Below are 23,399 nucleotides of genomic sequence, written 5' to 3' on the forward strand. Positions count from 1 at the left end.
TACCCCTTTTAAATAATACATTTATTTATTACATTCTACAAAGAAGTAATAAGGCATGTATTATAATATATCGAGTTTATTATATTGTATTTATTATAAATGTAATTAATATTAAATCACATATTGGCAAATAAGCTAACATAAAGCTTAATTACACACTTATAGTTTAGTATTTGTAAGATAGAACAAAATGCAATTCCTTAGTTTTTAAGAATGAAAGGTAATATGATAATAAGAAGAGTAAAATTAATTAATTAGAAGTAGGATCTCTTTTCTATAACGTAGTGTCATTATTCCAGCATCCGACATTAGACTAGTCGCCGAGCGTGTACGGAATGCGCCTATGGCATATCTTATTCCGCTGTTATGTACTATGTCTAACTTTCATGAATGCGACTTTCTAGCGGATGAATATATGTAAAATACATCTTTAGTTGAATTTCGATTGAACGAATGCTTTATACAGCCTCAGTAGTATTTCTTTATCTGAGCTCCAAATGATGTTGGATAAACATTTAATAATGTTTAGGGCATTTTTTGCATCTAACACTCACGTTCTGTATTTGTAATCCCCATATAAGGGATTTATATAATAATAAACTTAAAAATCGTACATTGTCCTTGTGAAGTATAGGATGGTCATCGATGGTCAAAACAAGACTTCCGTGACGAATTTTCTTCCTACAGAAGTGTACACAGCACATTTTCTGTGGTGAAAATTTGAAACCATTATTCCTTGCAACTTCGTTGACGGCATTTATTGCCCGTTGCAGTTTGTAGTTCACCGTGGCTGTATGTTGCTGGCGGTATGTTGCTGGCATACACAATTGCCAGATCATCAACATAAACGCTTTTGCCGATTTCTGTTGGAATCGCTAATAATATGCTTCAATGATCTGACGACATGTATTGCATGTCGTCAGGTCATATCGAATGTCTTCTGCAGATCAAAGAAAACTCCGACACAATGTTTTATTGTGATGAAGGTGTTATATAATATATTAACTAAGTTAATCATCTGATCAGTAGTTCAGTGGTATTGTCGATAACCTGCTTGATGGAAGGATAAACGATTTCCTTTCTTTTAAATTCAAACGAATCGAATATTTGTCATTTTTTCAAAAGTTTTTCTCATTGTGCACACCAAAGAAATAGGACGGTAACTATTAGGATCTGTTAGATTCTTATCTTTCTTTGGAACTGGAACGATGTGTGCTTTTTTCCACTGTCGCGTGTAAATTCCATTCCGCCATATCTGATTATATAGTTCTGACAATCTAGTTTATGGAGTGGTATTCAGCTGCGTGATCATGACATGATCAAAGGGGATGAAAATTTAATAATAGTTGGAGATTGGAATGCAATCATTGGAAAAGGCAAGGAAGGAAATATAGTGGGTGAATATGGGCTGGGTAAAAGGAATGAAAGGGGGGACCGCCTTATAGAGTTTTGCACGAAGTATAATTTAGTAATTGCCAACAACCAATTTAAAAATCATAATAGAAGAATATACACTTGGAAAAAGCCAGGCGATACTGCAAGGTATCAGATAGATTATATCATGGTTAAGCAAAGCTTTAGAAATCAACTCGTTATCTGCAAAACTTACCCTGGAGCAGACATTGATAGCGACCATAATTTGGTGATAATGAAATGTAGATTGGGGTTTAAAAACCTGAAGAAAAGGAGTCAGATGAATCGGTGGAGTTTAGAGAAGCTTGAGGAAAAGGAGGTAAAGAAGATTTTTGAGGAGGACATCACAAGAGGTCTGAGTAAAAATGATAAGGTAGAAAATGTAGAAGAAGAATAGGAGAATGTTAAAAAGGAAATTCTTAAATCAGCAGAAGCAAACTTTGGCGGAATAAAGAGAACTGATAGAAAACCTTGGGTTTCAAACGATATATTGCAGCTGATGGATGAACGTAGAAAATATAAGAATGCTAGTGATGAAGAAAGTAAAACGAACTACCGACAATTAAGAAATACTATAAACAGGAAGTGCAAACTAGCGAAAGAAGAGTGGATTAAAGAAAAGTGTTCAGAAGTGGAAAGAGAAATGAACATTGGTAAAATAGACGGAGCAAACAGGAAAGTTAAGGAAAATTTTGGGGTACATAAATTAAAATCTAATAACGTGTTAAACAAAGATGGTACACCAATATATAATACGAAAGGTAAAGTCGATAGATGGGTGGAATATATTGAAGAGTTATACGGAGGAAATGAATTAGAAAATGGTGTTATAGAAGAAGAAGAGGAAGTTGAGGAGGATGAAATGGGAGAAACAATACTGAGATCTGAACTTAAGAGAGCATTAAAAGATTTAAATGGCAGAAAGGCTCCTGGAATAGACGGAATACCTGTAGAATTACTGCGCAGTGCAGGTGAGGAAGCGATTGATAGATTATACAAACTGGTGTGTAATATTTATGAAAAAGGGGAATTTCCGTCAGACTTCAAAAAAAGTGTTTTAGTAATGATACCAAAGAAAGAAGGGGCAGATAAATATGAAGAATACAGAACAATTAGTTTAACTAGTCATGCATCAAAAATCTTAACTAGAATTCTTTACAGAAGAATTAAGAGGAGAGTGGAGGAAGTGTTAGGAGAAGACCAATTTGGTTTCAGGAAAAGTATAGGGACAAGGGAAGCAATTTTATGCCTATAGGAAGCATCTTTAGGAAGATTAAAGAAAAACAAACCAACATACTTGGCGTTTATAGACCTAAAATAGGCATTCGATAACGTAGACTGGAATAAAATGTTCAGGATTTTAAAAAAATTAGGGTTCAAATACAGAGATAGAAGAACAATTGCTAACATGTACAGGAACCAAACAGATTTGATTTTAAGGGGTTCATATCGATAAAAAACTAAACTTCGTGTTAACAGCGCTGTCTGTTGGACGTAAAACCAACATACGCTACTAAATATTTTACGATTCCATTGCAATGTTTCCGATATGTGTGTTCGCTATAGACTAAAAAATTATAGGACCGATTTACGCACGGGGAAGAAGGGAGAACGGGAAAAATCGGAAAAGGGAAATATGGAATAATCGAAAAAGGTAAAAGTAAAAAAGGAGAAAATGGAAAAAAGAAAAAGGGGGAAAACGGGGAAAAGGAAATAGAAAGGGAAAAGAGAAAAAGAAAAGAGGAAAGAGGAAGGGAAAAGAGAAATTGGGAAAGAGGAAGAGGATTAAAGAAATTTAATTAAAATTATATAAAATAATATTAAATTAAATTTAAAATAAATAATTTTTAAAATTGATTAACAAATTAGAATATGTAAAGCAAATAATTGATGATGTCAGATGAAAAAAAATTGGTTGAGATTAAAAGCGTAGGTAAATCATGGAAATGAAGTAATTCATTACATCTGTCAAATAAGTAATATTAATACATCGTGTGCACGCGCAGAGCGACAGAATGAGTGTGTGAGTGCTCCAGAAGAATGCAGTTAAATTTTACAGTTGTATTTCTCTGTTTAAAATAATGAAAAAAGTTCATAATAAACATGTGTTCGGAAAAGGCTTTGTTTTTATATTAAGAATAACAAAGAATTTTACCATAATTTCAGATTTTCAATAATAGCGTGAATTTTTTGAATGTATTAACGGTTGAGCAGCCAAGGGTAGTTGCAAAGTAAGAGAGTGAAACATTCTAATGTAAATGGTCTCGTCTCGTAGGAAAAAGCAGTTGTATTGGTCCGAGTAGCTACTAAAAAATTTAAAAATTACAAAAATAATGGACTGGTTATTTTCAAGATTAAAAGTACTTTCTCTTTCTCTCTCTCTACATATATATATATATATATATATATATATATATATACATTTATAAATTGCATTTATAATTTAATAAATTGATTAAATAAAATTTACAAATGAAATAGAACAAAGATTGGTGTTTTGTATTTAAATGTATACATTTTACAAAGGTACTGTACATGAATGAGACTTTATATTGGTCTATCAAAACAGTTAATCATTTGTCTTTTTTCTATTTTTTTAAACAGTCTCCTGTTCTTCTTTTTACAAAATCTCTTGTCAAATCTTGTGTGCGGGAAGAGAAGCGATGATATAAGGGTTTATCACTTGAAGGGTGGCACCTCTTGTTGAGAGAGTGAGTGATACATGTAAGTTAAACAAACACCACGAATAACATACATTCTACTTCATGTTTCATCATGACACGTATACTATACTATAATACCCCCGAGCGTAATTTTCACTGTAATATCATACAGTTGTGTTTATGTTCAGAGCTGTTATATTTTATAATGTTTCATCATTTTGTGATAACTAACTTATATAAAAATATTACATATTTAATATAAATAATATTTACAATAATAGATTTTCTTAGCATTTGTATAAACACGTATTCAAAAAGAAAACTCAGATTTGTTACAGTTTGTATAGTTGTTATTATTTAAAGAAGGTTATTAAATAATTTTATTACTATGTGTTTTTTATATGAAATAGACACTGCCAAACTGTGAATATTTTAGAAACTTCTCGCTTCTTAATCATTTATATAATAATTCTTATGAAAAAAGCGCGATAATTATAAAAAGTAATAGATGAGTTATAATGAAAATTTTTTGACAAATAAAAATGTGAGTGGCAAAAAAGTAATCATTACAACTAAACAAACAGTTTCATTTAGCCAAAAATAAATGTTACAAACATTTTTATGAACCGCTTTAATTTAGTTTCAATAAATATTATCTTGATCTTTATTTTCAGAACTTAATAATTAAATAAAACATAAAATTTCTTTTTTAACAATCACCTAAGTTTATTTTAAACATTTCTTTTAAAATTCTTCAATTTCCTTAATAAGCGGCAGTATTATAACATGTGCATAATTTCTATTATACGAGTATTAATTTTTGTTATCTTTTATTTAGGTCTCATAATCTTGATTCTGGTATATTAGATGGTAGGTAATCTGTAATTCACCTTCCAGAAGCTAATACTTGTCATTATTAAAAGATCTTAATTTGTAATAGTGAACTTACCTAAACAATCAGAAGATATGTACGGCTGCCTGAACGTTACGATGGCAGTTGAGGCCAATTTAACAATTATCCACACCTAAAAATTACAAGATATTTGTGTTAATTTTAAATTGAGATATTAGAAATTAAATAATGTATAAAAATAACTTTCAGCATTTAGAATATTTGTAAATATTAATTAACAATAGGTTATGTATGTTAAATATATATAAAATAATCTATTACCTAAGAATACTATTATCTGGCTTATTTTCTGAGTTGATGGATGAAACACGATATCTGTCATAGTTTTTTATTTTGGGGACGTTGAGATTGAAAATATATCTAGGTTTCCTACAGCTGAAACTGACAATTAGAGCCGTATTTGAGAAACGGTCAAAATAACTCAGAAAAATTTTGAACCATGATAAATAACGGATAATCTTATAAAACGTTCATTTGATTAATTGCAAATTTATAAAACAAAGTTGCTGTGTCAGACATAAAATGTGGAAAGCTTTTAATTCTTTGAACGCTGCATTATTGTAAAAGAATAAAAGCGTTTACCCGAATAGGTAAATAAATATTTATATATATAGAATATAGTACATTGATAATAATTATGTTCTATACTATAGCTGTAAGCAAGAACTAAACTTGCCTATGATTCGTACAGACACATTATCATCAAAATATCTTCTAATGTTAGTATTATAAATTTGTACATAGTCCCCAAAACCAATGCAGTCAAGACATATGGTATATAATCACATGAAAGATATACACATTATAATATCTCTAGACGACATAAAATATTCATATCTTAGAAGATATAAAAAAAGAAAAACAAAACAAGCGATAAAATGTCTTGAGCGGCAACATCTGAAAGAATTCATTCGTGGCCATAATGCCTTTTAAATTTTCGGATTTTTTTTTCAACTGTGACAATCGCTAACCTTATTACTTCATTCTCAGCCAACCTACAGTTAATTATGTAACACTGGAATAAAGTACATAAAAGAAGGCTCTTGGGAAGCCAAGTTTTGGAATTTCTAAGTTATTACTTATCTAGATTAAATTGTCATGCAGTAATTCAGAATTTTTCTAGAGAGTAAAAAATTATATACATTGATTTTTTAATATTTTCCTGGTGTTGACGTATTTACTAAAACGTTTGTGACTCAAAGACTATAAGCACCTACATTCCTTGTTCATTTAGTAATTTATTTGTAATTTAATTCAAATGTTGTTAATTAGAACTTCACAACAGGATGACAGGGATTTTGAGAAGAATGCATTCTAACATGTTAGTTTGGTCGGGATTTGTTAAGGGTATTTGTTAACAGGTTGAGGGCTAACTTTTGCATGCATCGGGTACTTTCTCGATCTACCAAATCACGTTTATTCGGAAAAATATTATCTAAAAATAAAAAAATTATTTATGAAATATCTGAATAATAAATAATCCGTTACAGTGCTGCATTCGGGTTGCTAGGTGGCGAGCCGCTAAATCCTTACATTCCTTTCTTACAGGGAGCCGCTCCCAAGATATTCTACAGTGGTCTTAATGAAATTGAAGACAATAAATCGTGAGTGATTCATAATCAAAGCAAAAACTACTGAAGATAAACTGAAGAAAATTTATATATATGTTCTTCTGACTGTGTAATTGCACACTAAGATAGGTTTTTTAAAATTCCATGTTTAAAGGGGTAAAATGGAGTAGCAATGAAATTTACTATTTTTTTAACTTATCGGTAATACATGAAGATATCAGCTTGATTGTTATTGTGTCTGTAATCTTAATATTCATATTAAGAAAACCAATTTCTAGATTTTTTGAAATTCCGAGTTTCAAGAGTTAAAATTAATTTTTGAATTTTTTGAACACTGTTAATTTCTTAATTTCTCGGTAACAAATGAAGAAACCAACCTGATTTTTGGTGAGTGTTATTTTCATGTGAATAAACCAATTTCTAGAGAATTCGAAATTCAACGTTGAAAGGGGTGAAGAAAGGTAAAAAAAAAAATCAATAATTATTGTAAATTTTCCCATTCCCGATTATACTAAGCGAGATAATCTTATTCAGTACATTTGGGGTTGCAAATACTCTTCATATAAATATTTAAAAACCATTTTTGTTTTTTTTTTTAATTCCGATTTTTTTATAAGGGGTGAGAAGGTATACGGGACTGTGGCATAACCAACACAGTCACTGCCATCGTTACTGTATGTGTGACTAGCTGCACCTGCCACCGGTTACTTGACTAAAAAACATAAAATAAAAATATTGACCGCTATGGGAAACGTGAGTAAACTTATAGCGCGGGCGTAGCTGTGACGGAAAGCTAATTAATAATATATGTATCCATTATGAAATTAAAACTTTTCTGTTCGTTCTATCTTATAATAAAAATTTATAAAACATTAATTTATATTTACTTTAATATTAATTTAAAAAAATAAAAATCAATATTCGTTTGGAACTCGGCAGCTGCTTAGCTTCTTACAGCTGCTTGTGATGCTATTAGAAGAAAAATGTATGAAGGTATTTTTATTTAGAATTAGTATTTAATTATTGTTATCATTATTATAAAATTGACTGTAGGAATATAAATACGTTAAAACAGATAAATAAATGAATAAGCATAATAAGAAATAATAATGATGCAAGTATAAACGTGATTCCTCCTAAAAAGATTAAAGCTTGTCGGATAAACAAAGAAGACGTTAATATGAATGTAAAAAGTGAAAGAGGATAATAAAAGTTATTACACCAGAGAGAAAAACCATTCTGAACACAGAATATCCTTTACAAAACATAAAAGTGGTTTACTGTAAAAAGGTACCGGGTATTCTAATAAAACTTGCATACTTTTCAACAAGCTTAAGAGGGTTGTAAAGGACGTTATCCCTAATTTAGAGTAAAATGTATGCCAACGATATTGTTTTATTTAATTTTTCTTCATCCACGAAAAAATAATACGTGAAAAATCCAGTTTTGGTTACCTTATATTAACAATTTAAAGAATGATAACTTTTCTCTACAATCATTAGAAAACGCATGAAAAAAAGGTTTTATTCCTAATATTGCAGAATAAATCACACTGATACATTTATCATCTGATTAACTGTATGAATTTTTCTAACATTTCCAAAGTCAAGCAAACGTGTTCTTAATTTTATACTTGGCAATAAAATATCGATGTAAAAAATTGTTAACTTTGAAATAGTTTTCAATACAAAAACTGTTCATAAATAGGGTGTGCGTATTAATTTCATTCTAAATAAAATTTGTGAAAATAACTGTCTCTAAAATTCTCATGCAAAAATATGGCTCTCATATTAGTTAAAATTCGAATAAAATATTACGCAACTCCTTTTACTGTTGCAAAATATATTAATAACGTTACCGTTACTGTAATTAATCTCGTATAAAATGGTTGCTTTGTAAAAGATTTCATTGTTAGAGTTTGATGAATACACTTGATACCTCTTAAATAAACAAGATTTTTGCTATAAGACATGGTAAACTCGAGAAGTTAATTGCCACGATATAAATATTCCCTCCACTATAAATTGTTGTTTATTCTTAAACTATTACAACTGTTTTCCAGAAAACAAAATTTTTTAAAGTAAACTTTATCTGTTAGCAAACGATTACTTTCTTACACAAGCTAATAGTAAAGAAATACTTTTTGGTTGCATACATAAACAGATTTTTCACTTTATCGTATACTAAAGCCACCATAAATTCTGAAAATTATCTTTATACTATTTATTTTATCTTCGTCAATTAGTAAGACAAAATTGTTTTAAGGCAATGCATTATACTTTAGTTTTATTCGAAGTAGTCTATTCAAACACTTGTTCTTATTTATCGAAAATAGGTTTCATAAAAAAAGGCAAATAAAAAAATAACATTATATCATATATTAAGATTTTGACCAGTCTTCCCAATAAAAATTGATCAATTTATTTCAACTATTTTTAAAATTACAGAATATTAAACCTTCATCATTTTTATGAAAATTAAAACGCAATATTACGTAAAAAAAAATTGATAATATTTTGGTTAGAGGGATAAATTTAAATAAAAATAAATTTTAAGTTTATATTTCCAGATCAAACGCTCTTTATTAAAATTAACATTTGTATAACAATTTTCAATTAAAATAAAAATATATTGTAGTAAAATTAAAATAAACCTTCTTTAATGTAAGTTCTGCTCCAACCATTTATAACACAATTTAACAAAGTGCAGTATAATAAAATGTTTCAGAGAATGAAGCTTTTTCATTCTCAAATTGAAAACGTTTGTTCAGGTCAACTTGACCGTCTTACTTGGAAAGTTAAACACAACTTTTTGTTAAAAAAAAAAAAAAAGAATAAAAAATGTATAAAAATTAGTTAACCATTAATATACAAAAAAAAAAATCCAATCCAAATTTCTTAAGAGAAGCTTTTAGGAAAAACGTTTCAAACATGTAAAACAATATTTTTTAAAGCTTGGTTTATTCGTCCATGATTATTGGATTGATGTTTAATTCACCATTATAAAATAAAACAGCTAGGATATGTTAGTAGTTTTCATTAAGGAAGCCTGCTGTCAATTCACGTACTTCATGGTGAGTTGGAAAATCACTCGCTTAGAAAAAAAATCTGATGTGGACACCACATGTCTTCCTAGTATGCCTATTAAATTACATTTAAATATTTTTTTTAATTTTTTTTATAAAAATTACATAACATTTTATTTTATTAATAACTTCTGATATTTTTTCATATTTTAAAAAATTTTTGTTTTGTTATTGTTGAATTATTATTTATCGTAATTTTTTTACAATTAGAGATTAATTATTATTAATAAATTAATACATTTAAAATAAAAAAAAGGAGATGAAGTCTGATCCGAACCGATATGCCTTCTCCTTGTAAGATCCAAATTTTCATTAATTAAAAGTTTATTTGGCTATAACTCTGGAACAAATGAAAATAAGTAGTATCACTATGATATATCGTTGAAAACCTCTCAATGAGGGCTGATTAAGTAGTATCACTATGATATATCGTTGAAAACCTCTCAATAAGCCCAGTAATCTGGGCTTATCAGCCCAGGTTACTGCAGTTAACAAAAAGTCCAAAATCCAATTTTTTTGTTGTTTTTTTTTCTTTTCTGGATACTTTTGATTCAATCGATTACAATCAGAAGAGGAGGTGCACAACTAGATGTTACAACAGTCCTAAATCTAAAAAAGGTAAGATTCTACGGCTAATCGTTTTTGAGTTATGCGAGATACATACGTACGTACGTACAGACGTCACGCTGAAACCACTCAAAATGGATTCAGGCATGGTCAAAATAGATATTTCCGTTGAAATCTTAAAACCGTAATTTTTCGTGATCACAATACTTCCTATATTTCGTACAAGGAAATAGAAAATGAAATATTACAACAGAAAAATGTTTATTGTAATATTATTCAGTAGGAATTATGCGTCACTCTCTAAGTAGTTTTTACTACTAGATGTAGTTTCTTATGACAATTATCTGAAATTCAAATATCATGAACGTTTTTTTTTCACCTAAACAAAAAATTACTTGTAGACATGTTCATAATACTTTTCATAACATACAAATTATGCCATAGATATCTATTTCGAATAACATTCCGTAAAAATTCATAATTTTAACGCAGTATAGAATTCCTGAGGGAATTAATAATAAACTTAGAAAATATTTGCATGTTCTTTGCTCTTTACATGTGTAGTAAATGTACTACAGCAACCCAGAATTAAACTGTATAAAATTGTAAACCCCAGTTGTTTGGTAAACTAATTTTTCAGCAGGAAAAACGTTTAGTAACACAGTTTTCCGTAAATTATTATCTAATTTAAACCCCAGCTGGGAGTTTTCCTGTATACAATAATATTTAATATAAATTCCCTTAAATAACATAATTTAATACATGATATATCACTACAGCATGTTAATATAAAATATACTAGTAAAGTTTACATATAATAATAGTATAAATATTAATAATATCTGCACGTTATATTAATAATATAACTATCCTCCTTGCTCCGTGGTAGAGAGGTAGCATCACAGCTTTTCATCCAGATGAAATGGGTTCGAATCCTAGTTAGGCATGGAATTTTTCATACGCTACAAAATTCTATTTCTATACTCCACGCACAAGTTTCAAGCTTATATGATGATATAATCAAACAAAAGAAAAAAAAAACGTACAGCAACTATTAATATTATTGATACAGCAAAATATATAATATAAATTCCCTTATGTAATGTATAAGCAACATAGCAACATTACTTTTTTCTCAAATTCACACGATAAATAAAAGCTGCTTTTATGATAATTTTCTCTGTTCCTCGAAACACTTATGGCAAATAAAAATGTTAATAGTTTTAATCGGCTAATATCTTTGTAAATCGTGTAATGACTTTCGTAATAAAGAAGTAACGTAGGAAATTTACAAGTAATTCTTATTTAATCATTTATTGAGAATAAAAAACAAATTAATTCAATTTTAGATACTAGTAAAGATTTTAATCGATATATAGTAAATTATATGAAGTTTAATGTTTATTCCCTATAGTTAGATTTTAAAACGTAGAATTTCTCGAATTTTAAAATGAAATAGAAAAACTTGGGTAGAGTCGAACAAATATTTTCTATTCAGTGAGTGTTTTACGTCCCAAAAAACGAATTTTTCAAAATTTCAGAAAATTCATTCCTAAAGAAATTTTCTCTTTACTTCCCCCAGGAATTATTTAGTTATTTTTAAACCAATTACTGGAATTACCTAATAACAGATACTTCTGTAGTAAATAATAGCTTGATAATGACTGGCGGATACTCTTATTAAACAATCTAAATAATAATGATACATATTTTTTGCTACCTAATTCTTTCAAAACCATTATTACAATTAAACACTGATGATACAGAAAGATATAATATCTTAATAGTTTTATTCCTACAGGTCAATTTAACCTTTTCTGTTTAAACTATTTATTTATGAATAATAATGTAAAGGAATTTGAAGGTTTTTCTACATGTTCCTAAAGGTATTTTAATTTTATTAAAAAATAACATGATTATAATGATGTTATGTTTAATAGTATGTTATGTGTTATTTTCTATCAAAGAAAAGGTAAATAAATTAAAAAAATATTTAACTTAGCTATTAAAGAACGTTATAACAAAACGTCATTTTAAATCTGCCATCAGCCTTTTCAAAACCAACATTTCTTAACAAGAGTTACTGCTTTCAATGTAAGTTCCTTTTATTTGTCAAAACTTTCACGGGGTAGAAATCACATGTAATCATCGGAAGTTTTCCTAGTAATCTTAATAAGTTTTGTTTTTCAACTTCTATTTTTAAATGATTAAATTCTGTTATAAGACTAACGGTACTTTTATACTTCCGATTCATTTATATATCGTTTTTATTTTTCTAAAAATATTAAACTTAAAAAGAAATATCTTGTGACTAATGCTGGTCCGATACAAAATGAATTTAATGTGTTAAAATAAAACAATTTCTTACCTTAATGAATTGAGGCAGTATTGTTTTATTAGAACTTTTGTTTTGTTTAGAATGAGGATCAATTTATTGCTCCCCATAAAATATAGTTTTATTAAATCAACGAATGTGAAGTTTTCGATATAAAGAGGCACCGATCGCACTTTTTTCTCTGGGAGATATTGATTATTATAGATCCAGTTGCTTAGATAAAAAAAATGTGAAGACGTCATATAAGCTGTTTCAATTTAACCTTCAATGCGCGTAATCTGCTAACGTACAGAAGTATATAAATTTAATAAAAAAAGTGGCAGGAAACCGTTTTATCCATCAGTTTTCCAAGGAATCCTGGTACGGTATGCTTATTACTTGTAAATGATTATTTTGTGTACAGGCGTGATTTGTAGTACTACAAAAAAATAGGAAACAGCACGTTTTTTTTTTTATTCAAAATTTCAGTAGAGTAAATGAACTTTTAAATGATTACAAACTAGATCGTAAAATCTATTAACATTCCATAACTGTAACAACGAAACATACACGAAAATTCCTAAGTTAAATACATGTATGAAATATAAATTCAGTTGGGTTGATATTATTCCTTGTTAACCTGAATGCTCACACCAAATGATAACTCCATTCTAATTGCTAGGTTATAAAATAAATAAGACAAAATTAATCTTAAGAAATGAATATACTCATATATAAAACTTTGGTAATAGGGTATCAACATGACGACTGTTTTGATAACATTTTTAACAATTTGAACTTCAGTTGGCTCAGATGGATAAAGACTTTCTTACTAATTTTTAACGAATCCGTTTTAGGAAGGATTATTGCCATTTTTTATAAGCATATATAATATAAAAACAAACAGATATTTAAAACAATTACAAATAGATGATAATTAAAGCAGTAAAGCAGATATTAAGAGTCAAAATGTCTTCTATTTTTCGTTTTTCTACTTAATCCCAATTATGGATTGTTAGACCTTCATAATATTCTCAGATTTATAAACTTATTAAATTGTTTTTAAATACCGGGGTGTTCAAAATTAGGTATACAGTTGTAGAATTTTCTTTATTAATAGTTATAATGTTTTTTATATAATGCGTTATTTATTATGAAACAAAACAGTACCTCCAGTACCTCTTCAGTAAGGAGAACACGATCAGGATTATAATTACAATTAAGTACAATCTTTGAGATGTTAAAACTGCCAACCTTCAGCATTTACACATTCCTGCAGCCTAGTGTCTATACTCAAGTACACTTTTGCCCAGAGGATTTTATCATTATTAATATCTTGGCATGCATTTGTTGTGAAGTTTTCTCTTGCGTAATACACGCAGTTATGCCTAATTACAGCGCCTGAAAGTTTAAAAATCGCTTTGTCGGACCGACGCTTTGAGAATGATGTCATTCCCTTGTCTTTCTGCAATTCAAAATTACCTCGTAGAAATGTGATAGTCGATCTGGATCATCTTCTAATAATCCATGAAGTAATCTTGGCCGAAAATTTTCAAACCTAAACTTTGCATTTGACGCCCCAAAGATCTTCGAGGAATGAGTAAATTACGAGAATCTCTCCTCTTTCAATTTTTTTTGGGCTTTGAAAAATTGTCTGCGCAACTGACATTTCATATTCTTGGGTAGTAACACTGATCTGTCGACCACACTTTAGCACATTACAGATGGCAACCGATGCATCAAATTTATTTCGTAATCTATAAGTTGTTGGTCTAATTGGTGAAGGTGTATCAAATTCTGTAGCCTATTTTCGTCGAACAATTTCAGTATTTTCAGTCTTCCAGTATTGTGTGACTATCCACTTGCGTTAGTCGATGGTTAAATGACGAGCCATGACTACCTGAAAAATACTGATATGTAAGTAATTAAGTACCTAATTAATAAGTAAAGTAATTAAGTAAGTAATAATTAAGTAGCAGATAATGAATCAAGTAATACCAATTATAACTGTATAATTTTTTTTCTTCTCTCCCCTGGGCCGGATCCACGGTTAAGCATAACAAAGTCCAAGGGAATGTCCATATACTCAAACAGAACTTCCCGCTTACCGGCTATATCCGGAATGACATGTCGGCCCGCCGGTCGGATCTTTCTTCCGTGTCTGCCACTAAGTTCTAGAGTAAGGCAACTAGGTCCGAATACGTCGTTCCAAGGCCCTAACCCAGAAGCCGGCACTCGGTCTTTACACCAATGCCTCTGACGGGGACATCCCAGAAGAGGCAGCCCCGCCGGGACTCGGTATTTTTCAGTGCGGATATTGTCGAGTCCCCGTGCCCATCATCACCCGCGCAACCACAGACGAACGATGGCTCTGCAGAGAGATATCCACGCCCTCGCTTCCCCCCCATCACTTCTCGTGACGACTCACAAAGATCCTCAAACAGCACATCCTCGAACTCACCCGTGAGTAGCACACTCATTTGTCCGATGATCCGCTTTCCCACAAATAACGCATAGCCGCGGGTTTCCATAATTGGCTGATCAGGCTGTCTGCAATTGTAATACAACGCCGAGCGATCAATCCCACGACCAGACGAGGACATATGGCTTCGGCCCGAACAGCGATAAAATTTATCAACAGGATTCCTCACGGAAGCCCAAAAATTCACCCAGCCGACCCTAACCCGGTGTTTAATCAGTTTCCTCGCAGCACCGCACTTAATCACAATAATGGCGTTCTGTGTTGCCCCATAAGCCGGACGAACCGAAGACGCTCTAAAATCAGCTGTCTCACCAACCACCCGACGTATGTCTCAGTAATCTCCAACTCAGTCGTGATATATTCAATATACCTCAGGTGAACCACCGATTTGCGACCACTCCTCGTCTTCATGTCGATATACAAGTCCTTGGCCTTATCCTGAACAACTGCCTTCAATGCAACCGCCTTATCAGCGCCCTCAATTTGAATACGAAAATCTCCAGCAGGCCCTAGTTTCACCGACAGCACGGTAATCTCTTCCTTTGTCACTACTGTCTCCATAAAATTCTTAAGCAACTCGGGGTAAGAGCGCCCAACCGCCCTAACCACAACACCGTTCCGTTCCGGAACAATAATCACAATGAACCGGATTTAAATTTTGTTCAGTTTCCCATCTCCCGCCTGCGGAAGAGGTTACAGAGCCTCACGATGGAAGCATGGCAGCTGGAATGGGACACCATGACTAAGGGAAGATCCCTGTACAAGTTTATGCGGGATCTGGGAGGATGGTATGCCTCGAGTTCGTTTTTAAGGGCAATGGTTGCCCAGGTGCTCACCAACCATGTTAATTTGAACCAATATCTGTTTCGGTTCCGCCTGGCAGCTGATGAGCTGGGCGTCTGCGAGGAGGTCCAGTAAAATGAATACCTGATGTTTGACTGTCCTGCTCTTGGGAGGCCCAGAGATCGTCCCATCCTGGAACTTAGAGGTCAAGGGGAAAATTAGCCACTCACAAGTGGTGAGTCAATGTGGCGAGAGCCGCATTGTCGGACCGTGTGGAAGTTCTTTGATGCGGTTGCTATGTTCAATCGATATCAGTAGTTTACTTAAGGGAAAGACTCCTACCGCATTGCTGTGGGAAGCTAATCTAGAGATATATGGTTGACCACCTGCTAATTAAGGCTCCAAGCTCTTTAATATGATGGACAGGTACTTGCTGGCATTCAGCGACCTAGGCGTGGTAGCGAATTGCTGTCTAGGCGAAGTGCATTTTAATTTATGGATGTCATATATAATTTTAGTAGTTGACGGGGCGCACCCTACCCATTTTAGTAAATGCATGACAAGTGATCGGTTGGGACACGTAAGCGGTGGTGTATGACACCGCACTTAGTCCGCTCACGCTGTTTGGTAAGCTGTAGTAGGATAGGACGCTGGTCGCTAAACTGTTTCGAGGCTAAGTAGCCCCGTTTGTGGCACAGACATTTAGTCTTATGCTTTAAGGCGACCGAATGGGGTGGTGGCGGGAGAAATGCCAAGCAAATCAATTTAACCCCCGGTCGTGGGCCGAATACGATCACCGCCAGAACAACTTTGTCCAGAACCAAAATAAACAAACAGAAGTTCGTAAAGCAAACAATAAATGCAATTACCAGGAAAAAGATCCCTAATACCACAGAGAAATGGAAAAATAAAGTAATAACCAGGAATAAAGAACAAACTATCAAAAGTTCAAAGCGCTGGGTCGCTTTGAACTTTAAGTTAGTTAGCCTAGGGTCGCTAGGCACGAATAACTGCATGATTGTATATCTACTTTTGTGCTCCTCTATATATATTTAAACATTTTATAATTAATTTCACGCTAATTTTGATAATAATTAAATCAAATTTTACGAACAAAACTCCTTTATTTTGTAGAACGTTTCTGAACCTATATAAGTGTTAATATATAACATAAATTATATTTAAATAATTTATTGATGTATCAATATTTGATACATTTTCAATTTCAAAATTTTTTAGTTTTTCAGGTAGGAAAAATAATTTATCAACCATTAACTGGATTTCCAGTTATATTCCATCCATCTGAAGCCTGTGAGCTAAATATTTATTCCAAGAAAATCTTGCCAGGCGTTATTTTTATACTCATTTCACGCATGAACAGTCCATCGATTAAAGAGAACTCATTGAAAGGGTTCAATGAACCTAGTTTGTACTTCAACTTTGTATCATCAGAAAACAATTTACCGACTTATACTTCACTTTTTTCGGATAAGATGCTTGAATATCTGATTCTGCTAAACCCGGTATCGGCTACTTTGTAATACATTTTGAGTAAAATAATATTTAAATAAAAAATAATACTGTATTTATATAATAAATATACCTGAAAAAAATATTTTTTCATTTATTATAAACAGTCCTGAGTGTGGTCTTTAAGAGGTAAAATCGAAAAGAAAACATACATTCTTGAAAAAAAATTAAAATATGCATTATATAAATATTTGAAATGTTTCAAATTATCTGTATCATCAAATTCGAGGTGATATTGTACATTTCAATAAGAAGTAATTAATGACGAATGAAGTGCTGTAAAACAATCGTAGTTGAAAGTATATAAGCTGAATGAAGTATGACAGAAAAAAAATAATGAGGGATAAACACTAAAGTAGAATGCAATAAATCGAAAGATTTAGAGTTTTATTACGGATTTAAAAACAAGAAAAGTTACAATAGGTGGATAAAATAAAACGAAAAAAGTCGGGGAAATTTTTTCTTCATAAAATTAATCCTGTAGTATTAAAAATTGATTCAGAGATTAGAAAATTGTTTTGTAACATTTTTTATGGGTTTAGTGTAAGCTACGTGCCAGCTAAACGATCTTTTCCGTATATTTTTGTTATTTCTTCCCTCGCAGGATAAGAAAACTCATAAACATAGAAAACATAGACATAGAAAATGTTAATAAACATTAACCTACACAAACATAGAAATAAACATAGAAAATTAATTTTGACCACAGGCTATTTTTTAGAAAAGTAAATAGATAAATATATAAACAATTAGGCAGGCATTAAATAAAAAAAAAAAAAAAAACGATCAGAGTCTCTTGAAATAAATTCTAGTAGCAGATTGTTGAAAATTTATTGGATTGGTAGCGTACAAAATAATCAGTGTTTGAAGAAAACAGTCTGAGAGAAAAGAAATAAGTAAACTAGTTTTCAAAAAGAAAAATTTCCGTTAAGCATCCAAGATTACATTAAAAAAAGTAAATAAAAAAAAATATTAAAATGTAAGTATATAAAAAAAAATTGTAAATGATGATGAAGGTATGAATGTTTGAAAGAGTCCAACCAATGGATTAAATCACTCAAACGACTGATAGAAATAAAATTATATTATTAATAATGTTAAATAACAACACTCTCTCTTACTTCTTTTTTCTACTAATTTTTAGTACAATCAGTTTTATTATTCTTCAAGATTAATATTCTATAATTATAAGAACCATTATTTCTAATGAAATATTTTATTATTAATGTTTTAAAAAAGGTGTAATGAACAAATTTGTATTTATCCATTTATATCTGCTTAGTTATACATTATAAAGATTAAATATATTTTTCAATCTCAGTTGACCGAAAAAATATTAAAATGATTTATCAGAAAAATAAATTTCTACTTTCAGTAAGATTATACCTTTGATAACAATGTCAACAAATTAAAATATCAATAAAACGCTCAAAGTATAAAAGTAGTAATTTGTTCGCCTGCTTTGAGTGTAGTTACAAACATTCTAAACTTCTTTTATCTGGAAAGGTTAAATTGAATAAGGCGAATAAGATCAAGGATATTACCTGTCTTGATTTTGAGGAATACAAATACCACTTTATTTGGATGTTGATTAATATAAATACCACTTTTTTTATGTTGAAGCTTCTGATATTTTACAGACGTTGAAAATACGGTGGTACAACAATTAATAATAAACAAAAGGGTGCTTGGATCCTCTTTATTCCAAACACTTACTGTATTACGATGTTTTTCCATCATTACAAATGGTCGTACTCTTTTTCAGTGACTGTGGATAGTGATTATCTAATATGTCTTATTAACTGCAATAGTTGTAAAATTTCTGCGTAAGGAAATTTGAGACACAAAGGCATTAGATTTACTTTCAAAAAGACTGAGTAGAGAAAAGTGCAGACGTAAAAAGAACGAATAATTAAAATTTTTATTATAGATGATACGGTTCAAGAGATTATAATTCCTTGAGAATGTTGGGAAAATAGCGGGAAAAAAATTAATTTCCTTCGATATAATTTGGCATACTTTATACGTGGAACAATACAAGTCGATGACTTAGAAATATTTTTAAGGAAAATATATTTATATATATATGTTTAAAAATAAGTTTTAAGTGATTTAATAAGTTTATCTACAAACAGTGTACATAAATTGTGGTTGTAGCCGCAAACGTTGTGGTTGTAATCTAATTATTGTTTAATCATGCAAATGATTCTTAGCTATATAGAAATTTCAGCTGATTGCTATTATACATATGAAACTATGAATTATCCAATTCATCTCTTATTGCACATACATTTTAAACGAACATTACTAACCATAAAGAACCCTTCCTTAATTTGCGTATAACTACTAGTAATGACTCTAAAACGTCGTATGTAATGATAAGAATCCGGATAATTTTTCCACTATATCCTTTAATTACATAGATTATCCTATAAAAGTGATAAATTCTTATATTAAAATATAAATTTAACTAAAATAATTATAGGATAACCGAAATAAAAATATATATAAGAAAATAAAACGAGGGAGTAAAATAAATGGAATCTAGAAAAAATAACAGTGAAAAAGGTATTAAGGGAAAAGCAAAGTAATATATTGAAGGGGAAAAACACAAAAATCAACACGGCAAATGAATTTTTGATGTGTCTTAAATATAACATGCGAGTAAAAACAATTGCAGAACAGACAATGAGCTTCATTAACGGAAGATAAATAAAAAGAAGTTGTTGGTTACCAGAGAGATAATGTATTAAATAGAAGAAAATAAACAACTGAAATGATGATGGAGGTAAGAAGTTCGAAAAAAATGAATAATAAATTAAGATGATAAGTCCAAAAAGAAAAGAAGAAATAGCTTGGAAACGGGTAATCAGACACAGAAAGGAGGTTTAGAAAAAAAAGATGTATAAAAAGAACACCAACATCTAATAACGGAAGAAGAGTACAGGGACTGAAGAAATTGCTATTAGAGACGCTAATATACGATAAAAAGAGGAAAATTTTCTTATAAAGTGGCAATAATATATGGAGAAACAACATGAACGGACTGAATATCAAATGATATCATTACAGGTGATCAAGATGAAGTATAATGAAGTAGGGGCAACGATTTAAAATTAAAAGTTATACAAGTAATAAAAAGAAAAAAAATAATAGAAGAGCCCTGTAAAGAAATGAAGGCCATAAAAGTAATTAAATGTTCAAATGGTGTAAAACAGTCTACAATAATGGGGTTTGGCTAGAAAATGTTTAAAACCGTTACAATTTAAATCCCCAAAAAGCACGGTGCAGACAATTGTCAATAATAATTAGTCCAATTTTGAACTCCGCAAAATTTCTGAATCATTAACAGAAGACCAAGTAATACAAAAAAAAATAAAAAAATGTAGGAAGCGGTTACACAAGTGCATTGTATATTTAGATATTGAGGAGGCAGGAACATTGGGCTAACAAGAATTATAGGAGAGAGAATCAAAAGAATCATTTATGTTTTACAAAACAAATAATGGATATATCATGTGAAACGGGATATAATAATAAAAATATATATTAATAAATTTTTGTATTTCATTTTCGCTGGCCTTTTCTTCTTTACTTTTTCATTAGTATTTTATAATTTTATATATATTTGGATTTTAATTCAATAATATTTGAACTTTCAACCGAAATGTGTAAAAGGTAAATTTTATTTTGAGAATAAAAATTAGCTCAAATTACCTTTCTTTCTGTTAAATCCTTAAAGGCTAATAATTCCTAAATTCTGGGGTCATTTTGAAAATTCAAATTTGCTCTTTATTATAATACACTGAACACTCTATGTTTTTAACATTGAACGGCTCAATTTCTAATTTTCTCACATTAAGGTTTTTCAATTTTTTTGTATTAGATAAAGAAATAAAGGAAGGTTCATCTAACTGCTACCTCAGTAGGACAATAACATGTTTTTGTAAATGGTCGTTTATGTATCTTATTTCCTTAAATGCTATTAATTGCAATTAAATATCTATGTAATTATTTAAGTAACGGTCCTAATTTTCAAAATAAAATTTCTGAATAAGTACTAGGGCCATTTCATTATTTATATTATTCTCTTTAGAACACTGTTGCAGATTAATTTGATATTTTTTAGTTTTTCTGTAAGTTCAGTTTTAACTCTTCATACTATAACTCTTCTACGTTATGATAAAGTTTCTCTTAAGAAAATCGTGCCTAAACGATCCAGATGTGATGTAGAGTAAACCGTAAAAATCCATCTTAAAGGTCAATGAATCTGACAGGTTAAGTGGATAGATTATAGGTTAGATTACGTTATAGGATATATTATAGGTAATACGAGTAGAATATACGTATTAAAATATTATTTTACGGAATAAATTTTAATTATTTTATACGGCAATTCCAAGTTGGCTTCTTGGTTAGTAAAACTCAAGGAAAACTATCTTATAAACATCGGGATAATTAACTTTTCCGTGAACTAAAACAGCTTTGTTCGTTTCGATTTTTTATTCAGAAATATTCAAAAAATATTCGATTATTTATGCAAACACTTTCATAAAAAAAGAAGATATCTATTTTTATTTGTTAGCTAAAAAAAAAGATCGTCACCAAATGGTTTATTAATTTTTTACGATAAAGAATCAGATACATTGGATAAAAATAGGAAATTATAAAATTTACTTACAAACGGAGTATATTGCTATATACTCCGTTTGATAAGTTAACTATTATTTTTTTTTTATTATAGCGTACTCATATTTATATTAATATAAAAAGTTAATATGATATCTAATCCAAGTTAAGTAGATGTGTAAAAATGTATACAGAAATTAATTGGCAAGATGTAAAATGCATAAAACTGAATAGTAATGGCGGCTAAAAAATACTTATGTTGGAGCATTTTGTTGATAACATAATCTGAATGACGTTCTTTTTAATTTCTATAATAATTAAACTAACCGTACTTTCGTAATATACACCACAACTGTATTAATGTTTTGTTAGATTAACCTCGCAATCGTAATCATAATCGCGAGGTTAAACTTAAAGCATAAGGAAGGTAAATTATTAGTATGAAGAATGCGATATAATTTCCACTTACGATGGTTTTTGTCATCATATTTAAAATAATTACCGAGTTGCAAATGAAAAGTGTACATGGCGTTTATATAATTATATAAACGCCACACCTCGCGATTATGATTACGATTGCGAGGTTAAACTTAAAGCATAAGGAAGGTAAATTATTAGTATGAAGAATGCGATATAATTTCCACTTACGATGGTTTTTGTCATCATATTTAAAATAATTACCGAGTTGCAAATGAAAAGTGTACATGGCGTTTATATAATTTAAATTAAAATACTTAATAATGAGAACACCTGCTGGCTGAGGACAAATTGCTATATATCAAAATTGTTCAATGTTATCTTCCTTGTTTAAAACTACCACTGACGAACTCATGGAAGGGGAAACGAACACCCGGGCATTGTTTATTTCTTAACCGTTTGCAGTGTATAAACAGTACAGGTATTACAGAAGATAATGAAGGCAAATTACAAAAAGCTATATGTATGTATATATATATATATATATATATATATATATATATATATATATAAAAAACATTTACTAAACACTTTATCAAATTATGTATTATTGAAGCCATCGAAAAAAGTGGCTTTTGAAAAAAAATCATTGGCTATTCTAAAATTGTATTATAGAATTACTTCTTTAAACGTTTTAAAATTACATAAATTCTGATTAACGATATGCTCAAAAAAATATATTAAAAAAAAAAAATTATAAAATTTAATGTTAAGAGCGGATCTTTATTTAAATATTTGGAGAATGAGAGAGAGGAAAAAAGGAAAATATTACAATTTTAATACGTTGGGCATTTCCTGAACGTAGGAATTTTGATATGTTTTGAGTGAAAGCACCAGCATATGGAAACGAGACCTGGAGGTTTAAAAGAGAGGAAGATTGCCAAATAATCAACTGAATAAAAAATATTTTATTTTAGTTAACGATTGTTTTAAACGGGATTTCATGGTTATAAGGGTATTGTAGCAGACTTG

General features: G+C 30.1%; 1 protein-coding gene across 5 annotated transcripts in view; it reads right to left on the minus strand.

The window, feature by feature from the left end:
* The window catches only part of LOC142318222 (octopamine receptor beta-2R-like), a 785,889-nt gene that overhangs the window by 485,970 nt on the left and 276,520 nt on the right, over nucleotides 1–23,399 (minus strand). For all 5 annotated transcript variants that reach the window (XM_075354790.1, XM_075354814.1, XM_075354806.1 and 2 more), the window contains one exon: nucleotides 5,026–5,101. The gene's annotated coding sequence lies outside the window, so the exon portion shown is untranslated. The remainder of the gene's footprint in view (nucleotides 1–5,025; nucleotides 5,102–23,399) is intronic.

The sequence above is a fragment of the Lycorma delicatula genome, chromosome 1 (genome assembly GCF_047948215.1).
Source record: "Lycorma delicatula isolate Av1 chromosome 1, ASM4794821v1, whole genome shotgun sequence".
In the NCBI taxonomy this organism is placed as follows: domain Eukaryota; kingdom Metazoa; phylum Arthropoda; class Insecta; order Hemiptera; family Fulgoridae; genus Lycorma; species Lycorma delicatula.